Raw genomic sequence first — 24,604 nt, forward strand, 5'->3', positions numbered from 1 at the left:
ACCAAATTTGCTGCGGGAGTGTCACTCACACAGAAAGAAGATACCTGATGTGTATAGGTGTATTGGAGGTCTCCTGTGGTGGTTAGTGGTCATGCCCCACAGTGCCTGACCGGGGGCTTCTTAGGACGCGTGTTTCACCTTAGTAGCTTGTTCACCTACATTCTCGTACCCCAGCACTCACCAGGGGACACACCAATTACCGCAAGACCATCGAGCCATGCAGGAGACTGGGGATTGTGTTGTGGTGGTATGCAAACTCGGGGAAATACCATACCATCTCGGTGTTGGCATTTCAATGATGTGTGTGTGCTAGTGCGGAAGTGACACAGACATGGTTGGAGACCCTTTACCACCACTTAATTTCCTTACTGCAAGGTGACCAGCTGGAAGACACCATAAAAGGTTTCCTGCGAAGTGGATATCCCCAGTGCGGTGGGGCCATAGATGGGACCCACATACCCATTATTGCTCCCAGAGAACCCAGCGGATTACCACAACCGTAAAGGCTGGCACTCCACTATCCTGCAGACTGTAGTGGACCATAAGTATTGGTAAGTAGTATGTTATGTTCTAATGTGAGAGATATGCTGGGCCCATAATGTGTATTGTTAAACACAGCTAATACGTCTACTGTTTAGTTTCACAGATGTATTTATCGGCTGGCCTGGTCGTGCTCACAACTCATGGGTACTTGCCAATTCGGACTTGTTCCAGATTGTGGAGGAGAAGCAAGATGGTTAGTTGTTCCCTAGAGAGGTAAATTGAGCTCTTTTGTTTTCTTGTGTTTTTTACAGCAAAAATCATAATGCAATATATTGCAATTTAGGCACAGGGCTGCCCTAAATCCCAGTGTACCCTGCCACAGATTTAGATTAGGGAGAGCTGCATCTGTGGCAGGTCATGTTGGGATGTGTAGTTACACAACAGCTGGAAGACCACCAGTTTTTAGCTAAAATACCTCTATACATAGGCCCACCATGCTATGTGGGAAATAAATTGTAAGCGCCACTGTTGTGACTGCTGTAAATGTCCTAAATATTCCCATGACTTTGATGAAGAAAATGTGTGCACTATAGAAAGTATCCTTGAGCACACATATTCACCAACACCATATAGAGCAGGTCTATGCAACCTGTGGCTCTCCAGCTGTTGTGAAACTACACATCCCAGCATGCCCTGCCACAGTTTTGATATTAGGGAAAGCTAAAACTGTGTCAAGGCATGCTGATATGTGTAGTTTCAAAACAGCTGGAGAGCCACAGGTTGGTCAGGTGTGATATAGAATTGTCACCTATACTATATTTACATTTTTTGTTTACCTTTACAGAAAGTTTGTAGCTGGGGTTGAGATCCCGATACACCTTATTGGAGATGCTGTGTACCCTTTGAGGCGATGGCTCATCAAGGGCTTCACACAACATCTCCCACTGTCTCAGGACCAAGTTCTGTTTGCCCACACTCTCAGCTCCGCCAGGATTGTTTTGAAAAATGCCTTTGGTAGACTGAAGGAGTGTTGGTGGTGTCTACTGAAGCGGAATAACATTACCCTCACCCTGGTGCCGGATGTGGATGCTGCTTGCTGCATTCTGCACAACATCTGCAAACTACAGAAAGAACAGTTTTTACCGGAGTGGAATGTTGTAGACTCTGACCTGTCTGATACTGCAGTAGAAGCAGTAGCCTACGAGGGTGAGACAACTAGTGCCAGTGCTGAGGTCATCCGTAACACCCTCACTGCTGACTTACCTACTATGACACAGTAGTTGACACAAGCGTTCTGTTGCAAACAAATTTTGATTTTTTTTTTTTTAAATGACATGTACATGTTACCTCACATGTAACACCTTAAATATAATATGTTTCAGTTTAAAGCGCTTCTTTTAATATTGGATATTAATAAGTATAAGCCTTTCACAGCATAACCTTTACACATATATGCATTCAGCAATTTGGAAATTAGTATAGCTACAGTATCAGTGGCGGGTCAAGAGGTTGTGCTGTCAGGCAGTCCGTAAATTATAATAGGGGAGGCACACCAACTCTTAGAGCTGTGCTGCAGCCCCACCTTTTGAACCGGCAGTGATAGTAACAACACATATATAGATGTGGTTATATAGAGGCCACACATGGCCGTAAGCCAGGGGGTGGGCAATAAGCGACCCTCCAGCTGTTGAACTACAAATCTCAGCATGCCTTGCAACGGTTTTAGCATTGCCAAATAGCAAAACTGTTGCAGGGCATGCTGGGATTTGTAGTTCTACAACATCTTGGGGACTGCTTATTGCCCACCCCTACCCTAAGCTCTTGACAGGCCTGTAAAGTGCAGGATACACATGAATGAGTAAAAAAGTAGGAAACAAGACATAACCTTCTTTGGCTCTGTAGACAAATATTGAAAATTGAAGGCGTAACGTGTTTACATTTTACATTACGTACACCCCCATATACACATGTAGCTCAGGTAAAGGCCACACATGGCCTTAATCTATTGACAGGCCTGTTAAGTGCAGGATACACATGAATGAGTAAAAATGAGTAAAAAAGTAGGACTTAAATAAAATAATTTATAAACTGTACTGTAAACATGAAATAGAGAAAACAAGTCTACAACTGTCTGTAGGCAGTGCTGACAATAGTGCTAAGTGGACTGTCATGATTAATGCCATCTGAATAAATATGCACTGTGCCATGCGGAGTATTATTCCTGTGTGCCATCTGCATAAGTATGCACAGTGCCATATTGATTAGTATTTCCTGTGCCATCTGGACTATTATGCACAGTGGCATGTGGACTGCTATTCACTGTGCCCTCTGGAGTGGTATTGGCATGTTGACTGGTATGCACAATGACATGTGGAGTATCATTTATTTATTATCAGTTTCTTAGCGCAGCATATTCCGTTGCACTTTACAATTTGAAACACCTTTAATAGAACAAGACTGGGTTGTAAGAGACAGACATAGAGGTAAGAGGGCCCTGCTCTCAAACTTACAATCTATAGGGAAATAGGTGTTGATACACAAGGATAGGTGATACATATTGCAAATTGGATTGCAGAGGTTGTTGGTGAGCTGTATGATCCAGTCACACAGGAATGTAGGCCTGGCCTAGGGTTAGGAGGATGCGAAATTGAAGTAAGAGAAAATATGTGAGGTTATGTGTGCACTGTAAGAAGGGGTGTAATTAGATAGGGAAGCTATGATGATTATATAGGCAATTCTGGTATCTGATAAGCTTGACTGAAGAGGTGAGTTTTCAGAGAACGGTTGAATGTTTGGAGACTAGTGGAAAGTCTTATTGTGCGTGGGAGAGCATTCCACAGGGTGGGTGCAGCCCGAAAAAAGTCCTGTAACCGTGAATGGGAGCAAGTAATGCGTGGAGATGAGAGACGCAGATCTTGTGCTGAGCGTAGAGATCAGGTTGGGAGATATTTTGAGATGAGTGAAGAGATGTATGTTGGTGTAGTTTGGTTAATAGCTTTATGTGTAAGTGTAAGTATGTTATACAGTATTGAATATGGTAGAAGACCTGTAGCCAATGGAGGGACTGACAGAGTATTCCCTGTGCCATTTGGATAACTATCCACTGTGCCATGTGGAGTTGTATGAGGTGGATTTGAAGGGTTTGTCTGCAGAAACGGTATGCCTCTGCTATGCTGCTGGTAATTTCTGACATGATCCTCAGAGTACTGAGGAGGATACATTGGATAAGGGTGCGGATTGTGTAGACACCAGACCATTAAGGAAGGACATCTGTTTTCCCTCGAGATTCATTCGCGCATACCCACAAGCTGCGTTACAAAATAATTTTGTAACTCTCATTGTCAAAGAAGCGCTGGAGTCGTGCGTCCTCCTGTGCCAGGATTTCAGCATCGGAATCTCGCAGCTGATTGACCAGGATTCTTGTCATTGTGCACGTTGCTAGCTCCATCTTTTAAGTTTTTTTCTTCCGTTCAGGTACATCAAAGACTAGAAATAGAGGAAAAGAAAAAAAAATACAAATCAACTAGCAGTGATGTCAGCATATATGTGCTTGAGGCCTTCTCCCTCCTGCACAGTAGCTTCACACTGCAACAGATACATTATGTGTTTGGATTTCAGTATAGAGAGTCCAGGTACATACTATAATGACAGGCAAACAGCACTATGGTCATATCAAAATCCCTTCATCATGGACCATTGATGCTATTAGCATGCAGGTGTGTATCCAGCCAATGGTGGCCTACCATTTTTTCACCATGTGGCCTACTGACATTGTTCAAAGACTTGACAGGCAGGAACTGTATGTTTACAGTAGCATTTAAATGCAACAACAATACCATTGTGCAATATGGGCCATACTGTATAATTGGATTTATGTATAAAAAAAAAAGTCGGTGTATAGTAAATAAGAAAAACGTACTAATCCTACGCAACATCGGGGTCTCAGTCTTTGCAGTGTTTTGGTGTCCCAATCGGTGTCTCTGCGCTGCTTCCACTCACCTGGACCACACCCTCTATTGTATTGGTGACTGGGACCCCCATGGCAGCTATCAAATCGGTGTCACTGATCTCTGTGATGTCATCAAAAAGCATTGGTGGAGTCAGTGGGCTTGATTGGCTGTTCTCCGCGGTAACGCTTTGTGATGATGCACAACTGGACGATGATATGGCAATGGGATTAACCAGTGCAGAATTGCCAAATACTTCATTACACTGATTGTAGTAAACCCAATCCATTCTGATAGCACCACTTTTCTGACAGTTATGGTGAACTTTGTTGTAGTACTTTCAGAGAGCTTTCAGTTTATTCACTACCTGCTGCTGGGTCCACACAATGCCTCTTGAGGTGAGTATCTTGGCAATGTTTTTGTAGACTGTCGCGTCATTCACTGTGCCAGTGATCTGTTTGCGGATCTCCTCCTCCCCCCTGACTGCCAGCAGCTTGCGGATCTCCTCCTCTTTCCAGTGCGCCATGTCTCTCTCTCTGTTTTTATGCAGCACAATTGTGACATCAGATGCCAGCGCCACTGCCCCGCCCGCTCAGCCAATCAGGGAGCCCCTGCAGCTCAGCCAATCAGCCAGTGCCATTCCATCTGTTTACTGTGACCTGAGTTTAAAAACCCAGGTCAGAGCATTTCAGACAGCTGGCAGCCCGTGTAGGACTCGGGAAAAACCAAGATAAATATCTGGGTCGAAGTCCCGGGACTTTGGACTCGGGTTTACAGAAAAAGAACCCGTGTCGACCCGGCTAGAGCCGGGAAATACCAGGTTGAAAGGGGTATAAGATACTCGAGATGTTTGAGAATGTTGATTCCTTATAAAGTTGCAAAAGACCAGGAATTAAGTTAAAACTATATTTTAGTTATCCGTCTGCTGCTAATCATTTGTATGATAAATATATGCTTATATTGTAAGGTTAACTCACAGTATTTATCCAGAACAGATACATTATATGGAAAGGTCTAAGCAAGGTTAAGTGGTCCAAATAAATGTCCCAAGGCATCATAAACAGTGTAAAGATGAATTATGCCATATTAAAGTGAGAATACAGTGTCAGAAGATATTTTATTCTCTATTATGGTAACTAACCTGCTCATTTCTCTGGAGATCCATCTGTGTCTGGACCTACAAACCAGGACTATCATTTTGATAATCTATGAATTCAGAGTAGCCAATTCCATGGGCATGGCCAAGTTAGCAGACCAGTTTTAGCCTTCTGGTACAGTAACTGCCAAAATAAAGAATACACCTGAGTGAAGGATGGACACAAATTGTAATTAAACAGGGTGTTCTGCAGTGTGCTTTCTTTATTTTATTTAAGCAAGAAACACTCCATCTTGCCTACCATTGTATTTATCAACATATAAAATATATTTTCTAAAATGCTGGGGAAGTCCATTTATGCAAATTGTTTTCTGCAATGGCTTCATAAAGGTACCTATATAATTTGTATTGTTGGGTGATCGTCATGACATGTTTTATGGGAATCGGTATGTAATGCCAGCAGTCGGGATACCTCCTGTCAAGATACCGACAGCAGCATCCCAATGGTTGTCGGGTAAGTATAATTACCCTCCCCCTTCTCCCTCTAACCCTAATCCTCACTTCTTGCAGCCTAACCCCAACCCTCCCCACCCCGCACCCTAACCCTCCCCGTTAGTGCCTAAACCTGTCTCCCCCCTACGTGCCTAAACCTAACCCTCTCTCCATAGTGCCTAATCCTAACCCCCCAGTGGTGCCTAACCCTAACCCCCCAAAAAAAACCTAACGCTAACACCGCTATGCTACCTAAACCTAACCCTCCCCCTCCCGCCACGGCTAACATCTAAGACACCCCGGAATTACCTGGTTCGGGCTGGCATCTGTCCGTATTCCAGCATCGGTATTAAGATAGGCGTCGGTATTTTGACGCCTATCTTAAATCCCGTGTCGGACTTTAAGCATCGGGATTCAGACAAGCGGCATGCCGTCCGCTGGTCTGATAACTACATCCTGTTTTATGAGAGCTGCAGATACTGTTTATTGCTTGATGTTTTAAAAGGGACTGTGGCTGTGATTGTGGTATAGTAAGTTACATATTAAAATTATGAAGTATTAGTGTAGGTTCTCATCTAAAAAAAAGTCACCAATAATCAGGTCAGCAATAATTTTACTTGTAATAAAAATCATGTACATCTAAGTAAACAGTAGTCAGCATATCACCTCATAACAGGCACAGGATTAGCCACAGAGTCACCAGTAGCGCTGCCTGAAGAACCAGAGTCCTGTGTCGAACATTTAGAACTGCCAGAATCACTCCTTGATGTCACAGCATCTCACATCATCTGGTTACACCCAATGCATTTCGTTATTCTGTTCTCGGATTGGACTTTGCGAGTGTGCACTCTATACATCGTATGGCCTCAGATGATTAAGTACTGAACTTGCTGCGAGTTAAGTATCCAACTTAAGTATCCAACTCGCAGTGGGGAAAACTTGGAACAATTCATCATTGCTCCGGTGTGCTCTGAAAAGCAGCTGTCCCCTCAGTTAGTATGGCAGCTACAGATGTAGCTGCGTTACTTACCTCCTCCCTGTCGGCCCCGCTACGCATATGTGACCTCGAGTCACGCATGCGCAAATTCGCTGGGGAGGTAGTGAGGAGGCGGTGGAGGGATCCGCTCGGATCCCTCTTCGCATCCCCGGAACTCCTTTTCATAGGAAGGAGTGGGGCTACCAGAGCAAGTGCCGTCTGAGTTTGCTGAATATCAGGGGGTCCTATCGGACCCCTGATGATGAATAGCCCGGTGACCTAAATATGCGGAAGCTAGCCTTTCCGCATGGTTACCGAGCCATTTATCAGTTGATGAATAGGCCCCCTATATCTGCTGATTTATACACAGCCTATGACTTTTAGGGATGGTTTTTACAATGGTGCTGCACTAAAAACCCTGCAATCAGGATCTACTCTGAACTTTTAAAGACTGCCATAATATTCACATGACTGATGTGCTGCAAATAACCAAGGGTGATACTTGTATTTCTGGATTGTGATCAATGCATAGCTCTATGTATACAGATTGAACTATCCTGAGTGAGTGGTCATCACACATTCTTTCCATGAATGGATTCAAACAGCACATTTCCCGTTAAAGGATATCTGGGATATTACTCAAGAAGAAATTATATTTTCAACAGAAGGCAGAGTATTAGAAACCTGGCATTAGCACAAAAGAAAACACTACTATTGTAAAGAACATCATGTATCCCACACTGCTTCATACTCTTGGTTATCCTGATCATGTTATATATAAATCTATATACATAATATAACAGGATATTCCAAATTATTTTGACATTTGGAAAATGTGTCTTGCAGTTTCCCAGGAACATTCATTCATACAAAGAGGGCCTAATTTAGGGCTCTATTTACTACAATCCGCATTTGTAATGCAGATTGTAGTGTGATATTACCGACTGAATTCGCATTGCGAATTCAGGCCATTTCACAGGGATTTACTACAAATCCCTTGCAGGGACAGAGCTTGCGAGAAAGCTCTGTCCCTGCGAATCCCCTCCGCACACTATTCATGGTATTTTTGCTAAATACCGTGACCACTGCCCCGCGCATGCGCCGACCGAACGTCGCTGCTACCCCCGGCACTAAGCCCCACCCCCATCTATAAGCCCTGCCCCCCACGATCGCGACCCCCCCTCTCCCTTAATTACGCCTACCTGCATGATCCGGGCTCAGGTGATGTCCTCCATGTCCTCTGGTCAGGTGATATCCCATACTGCACTCGTACCCGATCACCTGATGACCGGGCCGCAGTGCAGCATGGGAGACCAGCTGACCAAAGGGAGGACATCACCCGGAGCCCCGACCACCGGTCCCTGGAGTCAGGTAAGTACATTTATTTTTAATTTTTTTTTCTTTTTTTTACACTGTATCAGCGTGTGGTCTGTTTAGACCAAACAGCTGATTGCTGGGGCTGACTCCCGGCTCTGCTCTCCCCGTTAGAGCAGGGCAGGAGTCCGTTAATCGGGGGAGACCCTGGATAATGCCACCTCAAGGTGGCGTTATTATCACAGGGCTTCCTCCGGTATTTTTTTTTTATTTATTTTTAGTAACTCTGGTCGGATCACATTTCCCATTACAATTATGGAAAATGTGATCTGATTACTAAAAATAAGTGATACTTAGGGGTTGAAGTAGAATTTTACGAATTCTACTCCAATTGCCCTATAGTAACTGTAGGTGAAACTAAAATAATGTGAAAAGGGTGTGAAAACACCCTTTTTCACTTTATTTTAGTAAAAATGATGTTAATAAATAGAGCCCTTAGAGTTAGGAGTATATTCAGCTACAATGTATAATTGTGTGTCTTGGTAAAACCATGGTGTGCTGCAGGGGGGCAAATGTAAAATGTGTGGCCATGTGAAAGGTTAGCGAAAGCTCGTTAGCCAACACTCACCACTTTCCCACGGCAGAGTCCTAGAGTCTTCGTTCCCGAATTAACAGCTGGCCTATAATCCGGATCCTGTTCACCGATTAAGTATCGGGTTCAAACAAGCCTGAAGCTGTAAGAGAATGGGGTATTCAGTAATAATCCTCCTATGCCTGATGACACTATAAACGCTAGGGATGATCGCGACCTTCACGGGTTGGGTGAATGGTCATCATCGTCACGAGGCCTCAGCTACCCAGCTTTCACCTATACAGTTCTCACACACTCAGGTGTACTTTGGATCTCCCACCGTTGTGCGAGATCCCCTAACCGGTGCTCAAGGAGAGAACAAACAGAGAAAGAGAAAATATAGATTGTTTGGATCTCTCACCGTTGTAAGAGATCTCCTATCTGATGCTCAGGTGAAAGACAGACACTGAGAGGTACTCACACTAGACCTCTTGTCACCTTGACGAGTCGTCCGCCAGCCCATAAGAATCAAAATAAAACAATGCCCCTCCCTTCACAGACAAATCACACATACATACATGATTGTATGCCCGGAAGCATGAACTTCACTTCCGGAAACTAGGTGTGCAGTTAAGATACGTTTCTCCACAAACTCTCTGCTATAGTAACGAGAAGAGTCAATGCAACCATCAAATAAACATTCTTTTACACACTATATAAACTAGGCTTGGTGATAATACACATCTAGGGGAAACACTCTCACTACGGCTGTCCCTCTCTTACTCTTCCCGGCCGGCCGGCCCTGTCTGTGCCCTTCTGAGAAAACACCGCTGCCTTGACCCTCTAGGCTGGATCTTCAGAGTTCCCACTATAGGGGTTCAGCACAGGGGCCGGACAACCCCTTGTACTGACTCCCGAGGGAAACTTACTCAGTATCCTGAGCATAGTACTCAGTCCCACCAAGCTGGGGCTAACGCAGGTGATCTGAGTTTAATATTCAAATTACTTTATTCCACAAGCCACCTACCAGCACTCGGTACCCAGTGATCCGGGCATAAAGCGCAGGTCACTCTATTGCGCAGGCCCACCAACTTGTGGACAGTCTCTTGTGTTCTGGCCGGTTGCCAGAACACCTTTCAGTTTAGGCCCACCTTCTTGTGGCCGATCCCTAGGGATCTGGGCCTAATGCCCAAACCACTTTTTGATGCGGGGCCGCCTCTGGAAGTTGTTTAGTGATCTGGGCCTAATGCCCAGACCACTTTATATGCGCGGCCGCCTCTGGGGGTCGTTTAGTGAACTGGGCCTAATGCCCAGACCACTTTATATGCAGGGCCGCCTCTGGGGGTCGTTTAGTGATCTGGGCCTAATGCCCAGACCACTTTATATGCAGGGCTGCCTCTGGTAATCGTTTAGTGATCTGGGACTAATGCCCAGACCACTTTATATGCGGAGCCTCCTGTTATTTACAGGCCTTAGGCCGGGCTGGTGGCACGGGCCTAGTGCCCGCCTACTTAAGCCCTAACGACCTGGACCTAGTATCCAGGTCGCCGACGCCAGAGGGCAAAGATTCCCTATAGGGCCTAATGCCCACTGATGTCCTCGGGGCCTTGTGCCCCCCCTATATGGCCACAGGCCTAATGCCTGATTATGCCCATGGGCCTAAGGCCCGACAACAGGTGACCTAAGAGGAATTTAAATATAAGTAAAGGTGGCCCACGGCCACCTACCCTTTCCGTTGGGAGAGTCTGCAGTGGGGAACTTCGATAAGCTCTTTTACTTCCCTCCACTGCAGAGCTCTCTGGTCCTCAGCTTTGGCTCCACTGCCCGCCGTCCGCCGCCGTCTTCCTGCTTCAGCAACAGCGCCTCCGTCTTCTGGGGTTGAGCGTGGCGTCTTCTGGTGTTCTCCGGCACCTCTGGAGCTCTTCCTCTCCGCAGACAGTCTTCCTGGCTTGATCTCCACTGACGGACTGACTCGCCCCACTCAACAGTGCCTAATATATGGAGCCGCTAGGGGGTGGAGCCATGACGTGGCAAACCATGATTGGCTCGCCGTGCCAGAACCGGATTGGCTGTCTGCCCGCGAGCCATTACTGGCTCTCAAACGGCGCCAAATTCAAAATCCACGTCTGTGGCTGGACGAGCTTGAATCTTTTCAGATGCAAGCTCGTCCAGCCCCGTCTCCCGCCGCTGCACCGCAATGCCCAAACCGCCGACGCCTGCCGGTCCAGTGGACACTGGGTTCCGGCCCGGATCAGGCCCTGTACTGATGACCCTGCTCACATTTCCACCCCCTGTGTCCTTTGTAGTCCCTACAAAGGAGGTCTGAGACCAGACAAAGTCAGGATCAGCATATCGAGGCCCAGGCACGCCACGATTGAACCGTTGAGAGCGTCTAGGTAAGGGTGTTACACCCACAGCCTCTGGAACATCGGCAACTTCATTCACAGTAGGAATTTCCGCTGGCGTCCACCACTCTACTTCAAGGTTGCCCATTCTGGCCGGAGTTGACAACGTGATCTCCTCATTACGTGAGTCATTCTGAATGAGGTCAGGTATAGGGTCCCTTTCTGATGAAATTGGGAAAAGGCAGGGACATAACATGTCCCGATGAAGAGTCCGCAATCGCCCCAGACCATCAGAGGATTCCACCTGGTAGACCGGTCCTTCCGCTGACAAACGACATCTGATCACATAAGGTAAAACTTCCCAACGCTCAGATAATTTACCCCCCGGACGAGTCATACGGACCAGGACCCGTTGGCCTACGGAAAAACGGCTCAACCCCTCGCGCCCCAGCCGGGGTACGTCTATAATTTGCTATCATCCTTTCCGTCACATCAGAAGCAATTTTCAGACGCCGCCAATGTTCCTCCACCCATCCTGTAGGAAGCAATACCTCCCTATCGTTGGACTCGGTTAGTACTAAATTCTGAACTTCTCGGCCCGGCCGACTGAACAACAAAAAGAAAGGAGAAAACCTGGTAGTACTATGCACCCTATTATTGTAGGCCCAAACCAATTCTTGCACATGTTCAGGCTATCTCCATTTTTTTGTTTCTTCCAAGGTTCGGAGCATCTGTAACAAGGTCCGGTTGAACCTTTCACAGACCCCATTACTCAGAGGGTGGTATGTAGTTTCATGGGACTTTTGTAGCCCGTACAAGTTCCATTAGCCGCCCTTGGAAACAGGCTCCCTGATCTGAATGTATCCTTTCGGGACATCCATATTGCCGTATAAAATTCTCCACAATCGCTTTGGTAGCCGACTCTGCCGTCTGGTCACGGGTTGGCACTACCACAGTAAACTTAGTGAAGTGGTCCGTCATCACCAAAGCGTATTGATGACCACTAACAGACTCTCCAATCAGCACATAATCTATCATTAATAGCTCTAATGGTTGATTTGTACAGATGGTCTGAATAGGCGCATGTTGTTTCGAGGGTTTGCACAGCGTCTACACTCCCGACAGACACGAACGACCATGTTCATCATTTGAGGCGCAAAATACTGACGTTGCAACCATTGGTAGGTCTTCTCACTTCCCAAGTGTTCTCCTTGGTGTGCTTTTTCAATCAGTGGTCGGACCAACGCTTCTGGTACCACTATCTGCTCTACAAACCGGAGCTCCGAACTAAGGTAGGTGCGATGCCGGAGAGTACCTGCACAAACCTTGAGTCAGTCCCACTTACGCAGCAGCTTCTGACAGAAAGGAGTAAGCCTACTCCTTTCCCAGTTGGTGGGCCAGTGACCATCTTCCTTCCACTGCATAATAGCTCTGACACCGGGGTCCTCCTGCTGCTCGCGTGCCCAGTTTTGTTCGGTATTCCGGAGTATCGTGGCACACTCTTTTACATTCCGATCACCCTCTGTCCCCGATTTCCTCACATTTTTCAGATCAGGGACTTCTACCTCCTCCCATTCTTCATCCCCCGGTGTCCCAGGGACCTCTACAGGGAATCCGTTATTTTTTCCTGGCCGTTAACGAATGGTATAGGGAAACTTAGCCAACCATGCTACCCAGCGTTGTTCCAGGGCCCCAAGCTTGGCAGTCCCCAAATAGGCTAGAGGCTTATTGTCAGTAAAGATATCTACATGTGTGGGTGTCAGATATTCAGCAAATTTTTCGGTTACAGCCCAGACTACGGCCAATAATTCCAACTTGAAGGAACTGTAGTTGTCTGGGTTCCTCTCTGTCTCTCTCAAACTACGACTTCCATAGGCAATCACTCGCTACTGGCCATCCTGAACCTGAGCGAGTACGGCCCCTAGGCCTTGTAAGCTCCCATCAGTATACAAAACAATCGGTGTCTCAAAATTGGCATAGGCCAAAATGAGGGTTTCTGTGAGAGCTTGCTTTAAGCGCACAAAGGCCGCTTCTTGGAACTCGCCCCAGGCCACTGCTTGAGTTTTCGTGGCCACCCCTCGCAATAGGGCGTGGAGTGGCTCAGCAATCTTAGTGAAATCCTTAATGAAACATCGGTAATAACCAACCAGCCCTAGGAATGCTCGTAACTTTGTCACTGTACGGGGTGTCTTCCATTCTTGCGCAGCTGCAATTTTACTCGGTGTGGGATGCATCCCATCACCACATGCCCTAAATACTCCAGACTGCTCTTTAGTATGTGACATTTCTGAGGTTTGACCTTCAACCCATATCCCTCCAGGTGCTGTAGGACCACCTCCAAACGAGCTAAATGTTCATCCACAGTGGAGGAATACACAATAATATTGTCTAGATAAATCAGGAGGGTTTCAAAATTCAAATCTTCTAGGCACCGCTCCATCATCCTCTGAAAGGTTGCCGGGACATTGGTGAGCCCGAATGGCATGCGACAAAACTCGAAACGTCCCATGGGGGTAATGAACACAATCTTTTCTTTATCTTGCGTGGCAACCGGTACCTGCCAGTATCCGCTGGCCAAGTCTAAGGTGGAAAAAAACTTGGCCTCGCCTAAAGCCGACAGGGACTCCTCAATCCGAGGTAGAGGATAAGCATCCCGTATGGTGCAAATGTTCAGCCTCCGGTAGTCCACACAAAAATGGATGGTCCCATCCTTCTTCCTAACCAACACTATGGGGGCTGCCCATGGACTTTTACTTTCCTGAATTACTTCATTATCCAGCATCTGTCGAAGCATTGTCTTGACCTCCTGGTAAAGCTTCGGGGGAATAGGACGGTATATTTCACGAATGGGTAAGGTGTCTCCAGTGCGAATCTCATGCTGTAAATCTTCAGTGTAGCCAAAATCTTCCTCATGTCTCGTGAAAGCTTTCTGACGTCTCCACAGCATCTGGTCCAACTTCCGCACAGTATCTGAGTCACAGTCAGCTAACGAGACATCCATCTGCTCCCTTATTATCCCTCCATTCCACTCTATACTCGGTTCTTCCTCTTGCTCGACCTGTACTGACATGGTCCATGATTCAGTGGCTTCTGACTGAAGCAAAATACTTTGGCCTCTGAGGACACCATCATCATCAATAGCTACCACTAGGGCAATTATAGCTCCTGTTACATATCCGGACCAACACCTTCCCTTCCTTGACTACTGACTAATAGTCAGAACTATTCCGGACTCTGGGCCTGATTCAGAGCCGCTCGTAAGCGGCCACTCGTTCGCTCCGAGCGATGTTCGCACAACTGCGCATGCGTATGGGTTGTAATACGCATGCGCGAACCAGTAATTGCGGTCGGAAATTGTGTGCTCGCAAAATAGCGAATGCCTGCTAATTTGAGTGACAGAATGAGGCGTTTGTGGGTGGTAACAGGGGAAGGTGCTTGAAAACGGGGAGTGGAGATCCGAACGCAGGCGTGCCAAATGGTCAAAACGGGCGTTATAAGGGTGTGCATAATTAACAAAGCAGCGTCATCAACCACGTCACTTGGTTGTTTCTTAGCCTGAACTGTTCGCATGTTTGCGGTTGGAAAATGCTACCACAAGCACTGCGAGCAGTTCATACGCCTTTCGATGTACTCGATTAATCTAAGAAATAGCGGAGATGACGTAGGATGTGAGCGGCCAGGGGGCGTTTTTAAAAAAATAGCGAGCACATATTTTGTTCGCTCGTTCAGACATAGAGGCGTCAACAGACCGCAAAGAGTGAGCGCTCTATTTAAATATCCGGCCCCTTTTTCTGAACGAGCGAGCGCAAATAGCGTCCAGCTCTGAATCAGGCCCTCTATTCCGAGGAAGCCTGTGGGCTCTATCATTACCTCGAACCCGTCCAATCGCTGATGGGTACGCGCCTCCAGGGGGAGTACTATCTCCTGACGAGGGAGTAGATCTATTCGTTGCCAATGGCTGGTTTTAATGAGGCCCAAAGATTAATTTTCTTTTCCCTGGGCCCCACATCGCTGTCCCACCTGTTGAACGGCTTGTTGAACCGGTCGTTGGACCCCCTAATGTTTCCAGTACCAAGGACCATTCTCTTGAAAGGAAATTTGATCCAGGTCTTTCAATATGTTCATACCAATGATCACCGGTCCATGACTAAAACCTGTGCTACCAACCACAAGAATACCTTTCTTCCCCATCTTTCGGCCACAAACTTCTATTTCCATCCAGACAACTCCCACCACTGGAATGGGGAGGTTGTTAGCTGCGGTGACCCAACTCTCCAAAACAGATTCCTTCAGGTGAGAATAGTGTTTCAAGAAACAGTCCTCGGACATGATGGTCACCTGAGATCCTTTATCCAACAAACATTGTTGATTTTTTTCCCCCAAGGCATCCAACAACAATGGGACACTCCCCTACCAATTCGGCCGAGTTGACAATGGCTATCTCTCCAAGTAACTCCCCCGCGGGTGGTCCCCTTTCCGTGAGGGATTCTAGTTTAACTGAGGCTCAGAAATTGCCTCGGTACAATTCCGGGCAATGTGTCCAAGCCGATTGCAATGGTAGCATCGAGGACCCCTAGTTCCTCTCTGTCGAGCCCCAACACCTCTTCCTCTGGATCCGTCTGATTCTCTGGGTCGGTACTCCTCTTCTTCAGCTCTGCGGTCTCTTTGCCGGTATACTTCCTCTCTTAGCTGGGAAACTTCTTCTTTCATTTCCTGGGTTGCCTTAGAAAATGCTGCTTTAAGGTCTTGAACGCATGTTTCCAAAGGGTTGGTCTCCCGGCCCATCACAGGAGCAAAAGTGGGATGTACCCACTGTGGAGTGACAGCATATGGACCAAAATTTGCATCTCGGTCCCTGGACACGGCGTCTACCTGTATCTGGTGGAAAGTCAGTTTGTCATCTTGCGTGATCTTATCCAACAAAATTTGTCGCAGCGGGACATTCCTCAACCCCACTGCAAATTGATCTCGTAACATCTGTCTGGTATTCGGAAGTGCACCCATCCCATCCGGATCGCGTCTCTTAATTTCGCCCATCAATTCCTGAAGTGCGTTAGCAAACTGAGGAATGGACTCATCCTCTCTCTGGAACCGGGCAAACAACCGTTGTCGAGGGGTACCAGCCGATGACGTATTCCCATAGAGATCCCCCAGAATCTTCAGTACCTTTTTCAGGGAATCACGGTCTTCTTCCGGTCTCAAAAGGATAGTACGTCTGGCTTCCCCTTCAAGAGAGTTCAGAGCCAATTGGAGTTTCAACTCCGGAGACACCATCTCCCGGGGACCAGATAATAAATGTCGATAAGTATATCTTAAAGCTTCCCAATGATGTGCACTACATGCATAATCAGCAGTACTTCCCCTTCATGCAGAAATAAATATTGCTCTTGTACCCCTCGCATCACGATACACGTGTCTTTTATCTGGATATGATTATATCTCTAATTGAGACATGGGGGTATATTTACTCAAGTGAGAGTTTTTAGAAGTGGAGATTTTGCCCATAGCAACCAGTCAGATTCTACTTAACATTTAACTAGCACCTTCTAGAAGATAATTGCTAGAATCTGATTGGTTGCTTTGGGTAACATTTCCACTTCTAAAAACTCTCATTTTAGTAAATATTCCTCAAGGAGCGTAGAGTGAATTGAATTTAAGCTAGTGTTCTAAGGGTAATGAACCAATAATACAGGTCATAAAACTATATAGATAAAACATGTAAATTATAGGGGTGTGCACCGGCCACTTTTCGTGTTTTGTGTTTTGGTTTTGGATCTGGATCTTTCTTCGTGTTTTGGATTTGGATTGGTTTTGCCAAAACCACCCTTCCGTGTTTTGGGTTCTGGGTTTTGGATCTGTATTTTTTTTTAAAAAAGCATAAAAACAGCTTAAATCACAGAATTTGTGGGTTTTTCTGCTCCTATGCAATTATTAACCTCAAAAACCTTCATTTCCACTCATTTCCAGTCTATTCTGAACACCTCACACCTCACAATATTGTTTTTATGGCCAAAAGATTGCACCGAGGTAGCTGGATGACTATGCTAAGCGACACGAGGGGGCGGCACAAACACGTGGCCCATCTAGGAGTGACACTGCAGTGGCAGACAGGATGGCAGTTTGAAAAACTAGGCCCCAAACAGTACATACTGCAAAGAAAAAAAAGAGGTGCAAGATGGAATTGTCCTTGGGCCCTCCCACCCACCCTTATGTTGTATAAATAGGACATGCACACTTTAACAAAACAATCATTTCAGCGCCAGGGTCTGCCACATGACTGTGGCTGAAATGATTGGTTCGTTTGGGCCCCCACAAAACAAGCTGGCAATTAATCTGTCCCTGCACAAACTGGCTCTACGGAGCCAAGATGTCGTCCTCATCCTCCTCATCCACCGATTCCTTGGATAAAACAGGAAAAAGGGATTTAGGTGTCCCTGGACTGCTTACGGTCTTAGCCAAAGTTTCTGAACTTGACAGTAACTTTTTATGAACGCGCTGCAGGTGCCGTATAAGGGAGGATGTTCCTAGGTGGTTAACGTCCCTACCACTACTTATTTCACCTTTACATATGGTACAGTTGTTGTCCGGATTTGGATAGAAATATTGGCAGACCAAGAGGTGGAATGTTTGGTTTTCTGCCCAGGCATGACCGTGATGGGCTTTCTACTTCAGGGTCCATAGGGTATCCACAGGATACCTTGGGGTATAGGTGTGACGTCAGTCATCGGGCACCATAGAGTTAAGCTTTCAGCCTCCCAGGATGCACTAGGGTCCCCCTCCTATACCCCGCCCCCGAGCCAAGGCACCTCAGTTTAGTTTGGTGCCCGCCCCTGAAGTTTTCCTGCATGCAGCTGTGGCTGCACATCTGGATGTACAGCATGGACAGTCAGTCCTGACGTCCAAGCTGTCTTCCCTACACCCCCGCCGGTACCAGAACGCCGGTACCGATCCGGGGATGCTGGTGAGCATCTGGGGTCACAGCTAGCGGTGACCCCAGATGTTCCGGACCATGGCTGGAATCAAGGGGGACAGCGAGGTAAGCAGCGGGGTCCCATGGTGGGTCCCCGCTGTTACATGGTCCAGAGTCCCCTGGCAGGGGGCTCCCTGGGGACTGGCTGCCGAGCAGAGCGGTAGCGCTGCGGCGTCCCGGGGGTTAAATGCATGCCAGGGGAGCGCGCCTTCCCTGTCTCACAGCCGGCGCCTCCCCCACTGCACACAGCCCTCTCTGCACACGCCGACTGGCCCTGTGTTAGTTGAGTGATCAGCGCTGGTTAGTGCAGGAATTGTTTTTGTTTGCATTGTATGTGACTGTGCTAGCGCTGCTGCCTGTATCTTTTATTCTGACTGTCAGCTTAATTTCTGTCCCTGTTCTTTCTGCTAAGCCCTTGCGGTGCGGTGCTGCAGGGAGGTCTCTCGCCTCTTTAAAATACAATTGGTGAGAGGGGTCACATACTTGGTACCATTATGTCTGAAAGTGATTTTCCTCTCCGGCTACTGTGTACTACGTGTAAAGTACCTTTAGCGGAGGGGGAGGGTAGCGCGGAGGGCCTCTGCCGGCAGTGTTTGTCAATGGCGTGGCCTATTACGGTTACTGCACCGGTACAGGAGCCGCCCTGGGCTTGTTTCACTCAGGCGTTTACAACCTTAGTGGGCCAGTTAGCTCCGCAGCCCGCGTTTACGCAGATGGGTTTGTCCCAGCAGTCAGTGGTGTCGTCACCCATGCAGGGTTTCCCAAGACAATTGGTGGTACCCCGCAGTCTCCCTATTTCCCCTCTCCCGGTTTCTAAGGAGCCGGCGTGGGTTAACTCCCTGACGAGTTCTGTATAGCACTTGTCGGATGTGTTGCAAGGGGAGGCTGTGATGCGGCCACAGAAATGGCCGGTGGCGTCTCTGTCGGCTCCTTATGAGGATGACGAAGGGACGTCTGATGATGGGGAGATTCTGGATCCTTACGATCAGGAACCTCTCCATACTAAGGACCCTGACGCTAGGTCCAAGGTGTATATTCCTGGACTTATTCGGGCAGTCCGCACAGCCTTGGTGATTGAGGACGAAGTTCCCCCAGCTGCTTAATCCAAGTATGCCTTTTTAAGGATGTGAAGGGTGACGCCACAGTCTTTCCTCTTTCGGGTCAGTTAGTGGACCATTTAGAGGAGGCGTGGAAACAGCCCGGCAAGCGATACCAGCCGCAGAGGCGCCTGGCGGTGGCTTATCTGTTCGCGGATAATTATTTTGCTAAGTGGGAATCCCCTCCACAGGTGGATTCTCATGTGACACGTCTTGTCCGTAGTGCCACATTGCCGATGCCATCCATGTCCTCCCTTAAGGATGCTACGGACCGCAAGGTGGAGATCTGCCTGAAGTCCGCTTATTCCCTTGCGGGGGGGGCAGCGTGGCCGGCTATGGCCATTTGCTGGGTTGCCAGAGCGATGGAGCGCTGGGTGGATTCATTGGAGGCGTCCTTTGATTCCGACTGTCCGGCCGAACAAACGGAGTTGATTGGTAATCTCCGTGATTCGTCCACTGATATCAACGCGGCGGCCTTAGACATTAGTACCCTGGTGTCTCGAATTTCTTCAGCAGCGGTGGCTGCTCGTCGCACCTTGTGGTTGCGATCCTGGAAGGCGGACGCTGATTCCAAAAAGGGTTTGGAGGCATTGCCCTTTAACGGAGAAGTTCTCTTCGGTCCAGATCTGGATAAGATTGTGGCCACGCTGGCGGCAGCCAAATCGGCTTGTCTCCCGTCGGCCGCTGCTCCTTCTGGTTCTGGACCATCGTCCTTTCGGTCATCTAGGGCCCAGGGCAGGCCCAAACCACAGTCGTTTCCTCGACAGGCTGGCCCTAAGAAATCGGTCAAGCCCCGGAAGCAGGCATGGAGTACCAGACGTCCGGCCCCCAAGTCAGATGACAAGCCTGCGGCCTGACGGTCCGGGCCTCCCTTTGGGGGATCCCAAAGTGGGAGGCCGCCTGCTGCAGTTCACCCGGTGTTGGTCGGTCACCACGACAGACACTTGGGTTCTCGAGGTGGTCTCCCACGGGTACGCCCTCTCTTTCCGGCACAGACCCCCGACTCGATTCTTCACCATGGGTCTACCATCAGACCGGAACAAGGCCACGGAGCTGCGGAAGGTCTTGCACACTATGCTCCAGGCTGGAGTTATAGTGCCTGTTCCATTCTCCCAGAGGGGCCAGGGTTTCTATTCCAATCTTTTTTTGGTGCAGAAACCCAATGGGTCGTATCGTCCGATTCTCAACCTCAAAGCTCTCAACAAGTCTTTGCGGGTGCCGAAGTTTCGGATGGAGACCCTACGGTCCATCATTCTGGCACTAGAACCTGGGGACTACATGGTGTCATTGGACATACAGGACGCTTAGCTGCATGTCCCTATTCTTTTGCGCCATCACAGTTCCTCAGGTTTGCAATCCGCAGCGACCACTTTCAGTTTTGGGTGTTACCTTTTGGCCTGGCGACAGCACCACGGGTGTTCACCAAGGTGATGGCGGTCATGGCGGCTTCTCTGCTGCTGCAGGGAGTCCGCATGTTGCCGTACTTGGACGACCTTTTATTAGTGGCAGGGTCTCCGGAGCTCCTTCTGCGCCACTTGGACCTGACCATTGCGCTACTGCATCGGCACGGCTGGTTAATAAACTGGCAGAAGTCCACTCTAATCCCGTCTTGGCGGATTCTGCACCTCAGAGCCTTATTGGACTCGGGTCAGCAAAGGATCTTTGTGACGGGGGAAAAGATCTCTGCTTTACAGTCGAGGGTGCGCAGTTGTCTGCACAGCCGCCGGGTGTCTCTACACTCGGCGATGAGGTTACTGGGCTCCATGGTGTCGGTATTCGACATGGTGGAATATGCCCAGTTTCACTCCAGACCTCTGCAGCACCTGATCCTGTCCAAGTGGAATGGGCTGCCTCAGTCTCTGAAGTCCCAGACGATAGTGCTCACCCCGGAGGTTCGCCTGTCCCTTGCCTGGTGGTTGCAGACGACCCATCTCAGCAAGGGACGTCCGTTCTGGGTACCAAATTGGGTCCTGTTGACAACAAACGCCAGTCTTCGGGGCTGGGGAGCAGTTTCGGGTCCACACTTGTTCCAGGCCAGGTGGACGCCGACAGAAGCGGAGCTTCCAATAAATATCTTGGAACTCAGTGCGGTCTTCAATGCTCTCCAGCAGGCACATCGGGTTCTCCAGGGTCGCCCGGTGCAGGTCCAGTCGGACAATGCTACCACCGTGGCCTACATAAACAGGCAAGGAGGAACCCGAAGTCGGGCGGCTCTCGTAGAGGTGTCTCGGATCCTGGTATGGGCGGAGCGCAATCTTCCGGCCAAATCAGCGGTCTTCATCCCGGGAGTGCTAAATTGGGAGGTGGACTTTCTAAGTCGCCAGGACGTTCATCCGGGGGAATGGTCCCTGCACCCGGATGTTTTTCAACTGCTGGTGGACAGGTGGGGTCTTCCAGAGATCGACCTCATGGCGTCCCGGCACAACAACAAGTTGCCGGTGTACGGGTCTCGCACAAGAGACGAAGAGGCGTCTCTGGTGGATGCTCTGTCCGTCCGGTGGACGTTCCAGTTCGCATACCTGTTTCCTCCGGTTTCCCTTCTTCCACGGGTAATCCGGAAATTCAAACAGGAAGGAGGGACTCTCCTGTTGATAGCTCCCGCGTGGCCCAGACAGGACTGGTTCTCAGACCTTCAGGGTCTGTCCGTGGACAGTCCTCTGCGGTTGCCGCTACGACCGGACCTTCTGTTGCAGGGTCCTTGTCTTCACCCGGACCTGACTCGGCTGTCTTTGACGGCGTGGCTGTTGAGACAGCCATGTTGAGGTCCAGGGGGTTTTCCAGCTCTGTGGTGCGTACCATGTTACGAGCTCGGAAACCATCTTCCGCGAGGATATACCATCGCGTGTGGCATACGTTCTTCCAATGGTGTCGACCGAGAGGTTATGCACCGCAGGAGTTTAGTCTGTCTAGGATACTCGCCTTCCTACAAGCGGGACTAGATCATGGGCTTCGCCTTGCTTCTTTGAAGGTACAGGTTTCGGCCCTGTCTGTCTGGGATTGCTACAATCCCGGATGTGCGCACCTTTATGCAAGGTGTTTTCCGCATTCAGCCGCCCTTTGTTCCACCTGTGGCGCCTTGGGATTTGGCTGTGATCATGAGGGCTCTCCAGGGACCGCCATTTGAACCACTGGGCTCAGTGGATCTTAAATGGTTAACAGCTAAGACTGTTTTCCTTCTGGCCATAGCTTCGGCCAGACGTGTTTCTGATTTAGGGGCTCTCTCTTGTAGACCCCCTTTCTTGATTTTTCATGGGAACAGGGCAGTGCTCCACACTCGACCTGAATTTCTTCCCAAAGTTGTTTCCCAGTTTCATGTTAACGAGGAAATAGTTGTTCCGGCCTTTAACTCACCTGGTCTTTCAGTGGGTGAGGCCACTTTGGATGTTGTGCGGGCCTTAAGGACTTATGGACCGCACTTCTTCGTTTAGGAAGTCGGACGCCTTGTTTGTCCTCTATGGCTTCCGTAAAAAGGGTTGGCCTGCTTCAAAGCAAACTTTGGCAGCCTGGATCCGTATGGCTATTTCTGAAGCTTATCTTCATGAAGGTCTGCCGGTTCCTCCTTCTTTGAAGGCTCATTCCACTAGGTCTGTGGGTCCTTCGTGGGCAGCTCGACGTGGTGCTTCTGCAGTCCAGATCTGCAAGGCTGCTACGTGGTCCTCTGTCCACACCTTCGTGAGGTATTACAGGTTTGACACCTTCGCCTCTCAGGATGCTTCCTTCGGGCGGCGGATTCTCCTTTCAGCACAGGAGCGTCCCCACCCTTAAAGGATACTGCTTTGGGACATCCCCAAGATATCCTGTGGATACCCTATGGACCCTGAAGTAGAAAATATGAGATATGGTAAGAACTTACCTTTGTTATCTCTATTTCTACGAAGTCCATAGGGTTCCACAGGACTCCCGCCCTGTCGCACCTGTGCTGCAGATGGGCTTTGGTCTGGTCACCGGTTTTCCCGTCTCCCTCTGGTGACAGTGTGATTCTTGTGTGTATCCAGATCTTCTTTCTCTCTCTTCCTTCTCCTCCTCCGGCCTATGGCTTGGTAACTAACTGAGGTGCCTTGGCTCGGGGGCGGGGTATAGGAGGGGGACCCTAGTGCATCCTGGGAGGCTGAAAGCTTAACTCTATGGTGCCCGATGACTGACGTCACACCTATACCCCAAGGTATCCTGTGGAACCCTATGGACTTCGTAGAAATAGAGATAACAAAGGTAAGTTCTTACCATATCTCATATTTTTTCATCCCACGGACAACAACTGTCTCCCCCGGAGCCTGATTTAAACAAACCACATCACCATCAGAATCCTCCTCGCCAACTTCCTCCTCAGTGCCAGCTACACCAGTATCCTCATCCTGTTGTACTTCAACAGTAACATCTTCAATTTGCATCTCAGCAAGTGGACTGTGGGTGCTCCATTCAGCACTTGCAGGGGCCGTGCAAATGGTGGAAAGAGCCACCTCTTCCCGTCCAGTGCTGGGAAGGTCAGGCATCGCAACCGCCACCACACTAGGACTCTCCTTGGGGATTTGTGATATCTTCTAGAACGCACAGTTCTTTGCTGTGCGTTTGCCAGCTTAACTCGTTTGATTTTTTTAGCGGGAGGAGGGCTTCCATCGTCATGTGAAGCTGAATCACTAGTCATGAACATAGGGAAAGACCTTAGCCGTTCCTTGCCACTCCGTGTCGTAAATGGCATATTGGCAAGTTTACGTTTCTCTTCAGATGATTTAAATGTTTTTTTCAAGGTCATTTTCCTGAACTTTGTCATTTGGGATTGTATGTGCCCTCTACTATGACATTGGGCATCGGCCTTGGCAGACGACGTTGATGGCATGTTATCGTCTATGTCATGACTAGTGGCAGCAGCTTCAGCACTAGGAGAAAGTGGTTCTTGATCTTTCCCTATTTTATTTTTATCGGAGAAAGTTTGGTCCTCCATTTATGTTATATTGATATATACGTGCGGCTAAGGCGCACACAAACACAGAAAATAAATTTTTATTTTTGTTGGAGACTAGTGCACTTTGTGGGTTACACCACCCTTTAAGAAATGAGCCAGCCGGCCCTTTACTTATGGGACACAGGCGCACACGTGGCGCTGCTCCTTTGTTGATGCACGTGCAGCTACTGGGCACACAATTCACAAACACAAAAAAATATATTTTTTTATTTTGTTTGGAGTGCCCTTTGGGGGTTACAGCACCCTTTAATGGACAAGCCAGCCGGCGTTTTACTTATGGGACACAGGCGCACGCTTGGCGCTGCTCCTTCGTTGATGCACGTGCAGCCACAGTGCACACAATTCACAAACAC

General features: G+C 48.5%; 1 pseudogene; it reads right to left on the reverse strand.

Moving 5' to 3' along the window:
• Positions 1–2,564: 2,564 nt before the first annotated feature.
• On the reverse strand, positions 2,565–4,719 carry LOC148519829 (uncharacterized; annotated as a pseudogene).
• Between the last annotated feature and the right edge of the window lie 19,885 nt (positions 4,720–24,604).

Source organism: Taudactylus pleione, unplaced genomic scaffold, assembly GCF_031769625.1.
Source record: "Taudactylus pleione unplaced genomic scaffold, aTauple2 ptg000181l, whole genome shotgun sequence".
In the NCBI taxonomy this organism is placed as follows: Eukaryota; Metazoa; Chordata; class Amphibia; order Anura; family Myobatrachidae; genus Taudactylus; species Taudactylus pleione.